At 40.9% G+C, this 6,074-nt stretch overlaps 1 non-coding gene across 1 annotated transcript; it reads right to left on the bottom strand.

The window, feature by feature from the left end:
- Positions 1 to 1,284: 1,284 nt before the first annotated feature.
- On the bottom strand, positions 1,285 to 1,390 carry LOC117287109. Its single transcript, XR_004518292.1, has one exon. It is a non-coding gene; the product is annotated as a U6 spliceosomal RNA (small nuclear RNA).
- Positions 1,391 to 6,074: the final 4,684 nt, after the last annotated feature.

Below are 6,074 nucleotides of genomic sequence, written 5' to 3'. Positions count from 1 at the left end.
ATATTTCTGTGCCCAATTAATTATCTATTAAGCGCAGAAGGACAAAGTGTCTGGAAGCACCGAAATTATAGTTGGACTGGCTGTCTTTGCTTGGAGATCAGAGTTTACAAACTGTAGACCCACAGAAATAAATCCTTTAGCCAATTACCATTTTGAAAATGTTAATAACTGCTATCATTTTTAAACAAAGGGATATTGCATAAAGGTTGTAATTTCTACTTTCTCTTCAAAAGTAGAAGCTCTAGTAACCCCACTTAGCACAGTAGCAGTAGATGAAACTGAGAGGTGACTATCGCCCATTTTCCAGAAGTACCATTGATCTTTCCGTCATTCTTGCCCCTACAGGCAGTTGAGTTTGCAAAAAATGTTTGAGATTTTTGGAACATGGATGACTGACAGATGGCCAAAATGTCATGTATAGGCTGTAACACCTAAAGAAATTAAGAAGCAGAAAGGGAATCGATGTAATAATCCTGTCATTCATATTTTTTGAGCACCATTAACCAATCTTAGTTTCAGGATCTGTAATTTTCACTAAACACTAATACCTAGTAGTTCCTCACTGAGATTTTGCAAACACTAAGGATAAAGAAGGGAAATTTGCATAGAAGATTAGCAGAAAATTTAGAAGTAAATTAGCCCCAAATTTCATTATACTGAAAGTAATCCAGACCCAGAGATGGGAAGACGTTGTCCAGGATTACAACAGCTTCTGGGTGGCAACGTCAAGGCTGAGGATCTCCACAGCAATGATCTCTCCCGTACTCTGAGGCTCCTCTCTTCTTGCCTGTACCAACTTTTCCTCTGGTATGTGTAAACTGGCGAGACTGAAAAAAGTGTCACACTCCTTAAGCTGCATACTGCCTATTGGTCACAACTGGTATCAGTGAAGGCACAGAGATGAGCGGAAATATCCAGACACTTAGTGTGGGGTCTCTTTACTGTGTCAAAAGGTTGGAGAGGCAGAATCAAAAAGTACTGAAAGGTCCCTTCCAGTTACCTACATAGTACAGGAACCACCTCACTTCCACTTAACTAATTCACAGGACATGGCCCTCACTACCCCATCAGACAATCTGTCCTCCACGGTATTATCTTGTTAGAGTTTCACCGGTTTTCTAGATGAAGGCGAATGGAATCTGTTTTGTGGTAGACATAACCCACAGAGGCCTCTTATACCTTCCCCAGGCATGTAAAAGGTGCTTGCACTTCTTCACACCACAGCACGTTAGGGTAGGCCTCATGCTGCCTCACCACCCTCACTGCCTTTTTATGTACTTTTTTAAAAATATGAAACACTCCCCGAATTTGCTTGTCATCATTGGCTGGGGATCTTGCTTGTCTTCTCTGCATCGTTTGCATTTGGCGTGTGTGCCGCCAAGGTGAGCACCAGACTAAGCATTCTGAGTTATTCAGAGGGTTTCTGTGTGTAGCCAGGCTTCTAGGCCTCTCATAATCCCCACCGCATGTCACTGGCTATTTCTTTGATTATCAAGATTTGACACGGTACGGGTCATGCCCTGAGAAACCAATAGCTTCAACTGCAGCTTTGCCAAGGCCAAGCAGCGATCCAGAGAACAGATTTTCTGTGTCTTACAAGCAGCAAGAATAAAATATTTTCCTCTTGGGAAGAAAGCTTTATTATTAGTTAAAACCATCAATGGTGACAAATGAGTTTCTGAGTTACTTTTTATGCCACAAACTCTTAGCAGTTTATTTTCCAAAGCCCTGGCTGATTTCATCTTCAGCTTGCCTCATATCAATGTTTCTCTGAAGTTAGTGACTTTACCAGAAGTGGTTCGTTTTTTCCATCTTTCCAAGCAGAAGCACAGTTGTTTCATTCCTATTTTATAAGCTATCCATCTTTCAGATATCTTCGGGAATGTCCTGTTCCTCAAAGAATTTTTCTGGCTTTCTCCGTTGCTTTAACATCAGTTCCAAAGTTACACAGAACTGAATATGAATCTGATAGTAAGTTAACTTAAACCCAATCAGTCTCAGCTGCCTAATTAAAAATAGATCTTTTATTAATAGTAGAGTTGATGTCAAAATGCTAAATGAGTACTTGCTATATACTAAGTGCTTGGTAAATATTTGTCACTGTTCTTAATTAAGGTACTGTACCTCTGATGGGCCGTGTACTTCTCACAGATGCTGGTGGTGCTCTGCACACAGCCATATATGTTGTAGAATTCTTCCCCCCACAACACACCTATGTACCGAGGCTGATACAGCTGATGCTTTTTCTTCTTTAGCTTTTCCTCCACAGTGTCTGAGACTTAGTTCAAACTACTCTCTATCTGCTTCTTGCTATGGCTTTTTTCTCCTCCTTATGCTGTGGTCCAACTCCCAAGCACTCATGATGGTAATATCAACAATTCTATATTTATTCTCTATTTTGTGTCCAGAGGATCTGTGATTTGGTCTCTAGACTAAATAACTGACTCTCAGCTAGTTTCCACAGAAGTTCAGCAAACCCATCCATTCTCCGTCTCATCCACACTCAGAGAATCAGAGTCAGGCTGGAAGGATCCCCAGGACATCATGTGGTCTCATCTCCTGCAGCTGTTTGATTGAATGTGTCAGTTAGGGTGCTGGGTCAACTTGATTGGCTTTGGGATTCACCCAAGAGATTGGCAGAACACACTTCCGGTGCATCCAAGTAGGTCATAGATGCATGGCTGTAGGATCAATATATGGTCCCTTGCTCCTTTTCACTGCTCCCCTCCTATTTCCTGGCCATCATGAACTAAATTCTGCCACACCTTTCCACTATGATATCTCTGCCTTGTAGCTAAGCAACTATGGATCCAGTCCCTTAAAACTAGGAGCCAAATTAAATCTCTCCTCCTTGAAGTTCTGGGTGTCAGGTACTGTGTCTTAGCAATGAGGAAACTGAGTAATATAGTGAATGATGCTTAGATTTTGGTTTGAATAAGAATCACTGAGGGTCCTCTTAAAAATAAACCCTATTCTAGATATTCTAGATAGTTTATGTAGATACTCTGCCTTCAAGAAGGTAAAGTGTAAATCCCAATTATTTAAGTGTGGCTGAGTGTCATAACTTCCCTCCAAAGAGCCTAGTATGGAAGGGATTGAGGAAGGAGGAACTTCGTAGTAGAGAAATCTGACAAAGAACCAACAAGTCAGATTAGCATCGTGAGTGCTGCCATGATACTCAGTACCTTTGATACAAAGTGATGAGAAGGATGTTATTGTTTGCCTGTGGGCTCTTTCTCCCAAATACAACCTCACTCTAGTCATTGGAAAAATGTCAGACAAATCTAAATTGAGGGATATTTTACAAAACGCCAGACCAGTATTCCTCAAAATGGTCAAGATCATTAAAAATAAGCCACGTCTAAGAAACTGGCAGTCATGAAGAACCTAAGGAAGCAGGAGGAAGTACAGCGTGGCATCCTGAATGGGATCCTACAACAAAAATGTACAGCAGGTAAGAACTAATGAAATCTGAATAAAGTATGGATGTCAGTTAATATTTATGTGTCGATATCAGTTCGTTAGTTGTGACATACAAACAGCACTGATGTGAGACATTAATAATATGGAAAAGTGGAGGCAGGGTGTATAGGAACATTCCATTCTATCTTCTCAACGTTTCTTTAAACTAAAATCTATTTTATAGTAAAACATGTGTTTTTAAAAAGTGACTTGAGGGAATGCGGTCTAAGAGATGTGTCAAGGAGGTCAGCTTTGTGCAGCATTAAACACACTTTTCACTTGGTTGCGATGCAGACAACCAGAGGCCTTGCTTTTCCGATCCCTGTCTTAATGGAAGGCTCTCACCCTTGGCTGCACATTGGAAATGTGTCCCAGTCCATTTGCACTGTTTTAGTCTGTCTAGGAGTGCAGCCTGGGTACTGGGATGACTAACGGCCCTTTTGGTGATCTCAGTGGCAGCCACATTTAAAGCTTCCTTGCTATTCTTGTGCCCCCTAATGTGATAGTTATGACCAATACATAGCCATTCAAACTGAAATTTGATGAAGACTAAATAAAATAGAAATTCAATTCCTACATCCATTTCACTGGCCAGTGGTCACATGTGGTTTGTGGTACTGCACTGGACAGTGCTGGTACTGCACATTTCCATCATTGCAGACGAGCACCACCTATTTACTTAGCTCTGGACCGAGCCCCAAAGAAGACTAAAATTGTCTGAGTTCACAAGGGATTTTCAGTAAATCATCACTACATAATGGCACCAAGATAGTGCATGAAGTGTGTGGAACAACACTTATGGAGATGGCTCTCGAATGTGTGCTTCCAGTTGGAATTTATTTTATAGTTTCCTGAATCACAACCAAGTAACCAGACGCTGCTGTTTTTCTAATTGCTCCATAACTCCTCAGATACTGGGCTGTCATCCCCTAGAGATATCTGGCCACTTGAATGGAGATTTCTTTGTACACACAGATATTCATTCAGCCCTGTTTTCTCTCACTGAAGAGACTTGGATTGGCTACACAAGAATAAATCTCTAACTCAGACAATGAAACCATTAATCACTTGCTCAGAAATTTATTTTCAGTTACAAGTCCTCCCTGGCTAGTGTCACAGATTATTTTAAAAAAAAAAACGTAAGAAAAACTAAGCCATGAATTCCCTTTATATCCTCATAGTCTGATTATTGTCATGGCTATGGATATAGACTACTATATACATGGATATAGACTACTATCAAATAAGAAATGATGCACATGTTATTAGGCTATCAAAATTCTTCTCTTTTAGTATTTTAAAAAGGAATACAGTCATTTCATTGACTTACTGAAGACTACACAGGCACTGCCTGAGATGTAACTGGAGAGAATCTTTCCTTTACTCAACGAAGAAAATAAAGGCTTTGTGCTTCACATGATCTCTGTGAAGAAAACTATTGTATTAATCCCAAATACCCACCTTTATGTTGTACTATGAAGTCTTCACATTTGAACATCAGACTGTTGGATTTTCCTGTAAGCAGAAATTAGACAGTTAAGAAAATCCTGAGCAATACAGAAAAATTCTGTCATGTTAGTTTAAGCTGCTTCAACTTTCCTAATGACTAATAGTTCAACTCCTCAAAGATAAATGTGCGCTTATATAACTATACGCCACAAATGAAACAGATCAGACATCACAACATGAGTGAACAGCTGATCCCAGCTGTAAAGTAAAGCCACTCATTTGAGGATTTTTTCTAACATCAGCAGTTCAGAAATACCCACAGTGTCCATCAAAACTATGTTTATTATGAATTGATTTCAAATCTTGGCATAGATGAGGGTATTAGAGAAATGCGAAACCACAGAAGCTACCCACTGACACGAGAAAGTGATGTCTTTGAGAGATGATGAGATCACTTGATCTCTACTCCTGTCCAAGGATTTGAGGGCAAAGGAGAACTAGGAAGCTTCTCCTGTACATTCTGTCTCTTCTCTCAAAGGATTTCTATGACAAGGTTCTGATGAAACCCTGCTCATACTGCTGAATTGCTAAGTGATAAATTAATAGACATAACCCGTGTACCAACAAGTTAAAGCAGTCACAGTAATGCTGGTTAACAAGTTTCTCTCCATGAAATATGGACTGGTCAGCCTTGTCTCTAACCCTAGACTTGATTTATAATCTCAGTGTAACTACCATGAAGTCATCAATCCCTCTGTGTATTTGCAGGCAGTGAAAGTAACACTTTTCTTGTTTGTAAGCCACCTTTCGTAGAAAAGGGTGTCAGAGTCCCTGCAGGTCAGAGGCAGCCCCCTTTCTGTTCTCAGGCGCTCAGGAAATAGCCTGGAAAGCCAGCTGGTCAGCAGGTTGACATCCTGTGCAGGATGTGCAGCGTGCTGCATCCACCCCCACACCAGCCCAGCATCTTTGGCATCTCTGCAGTTGTTCTGAAGGCTTGGGGTGTTTATCTCCCACAAGCAGCTGAGCTGCCTCTGGTTTCATGAGCAGAGCAGTGGAATGCAGTGGATGAGACCCAGGCCTTCGGCCACCCAGATTAGAGTTTTGTGCTGAGGTCCCTATATGGTTGTGTTAGATGAACACTGGGCTCCAGTCTGTCTTTGCTC

Source organism: Fukomys damarensis, unplaced genomic scaffold (genome assembly GCF_012274545.1).
Source record: "Fukomys damarensis isolate Sample0158 unplaced genomic scaffold, DMR_v1.0_HiC HiC_scaffold_20, whole genome shotgun sequence".
Lineage (NCBI taxonomy): Eukaryota > Metazoa > Chordata > Mammalia > Rodentia > Bathyergidae > Fukomys > Fukomys damarensis.
Note: the sequence above shows the minus strand (reverse complement) of the source record. Positions and strands in the feature narration are given on the sequence as shown.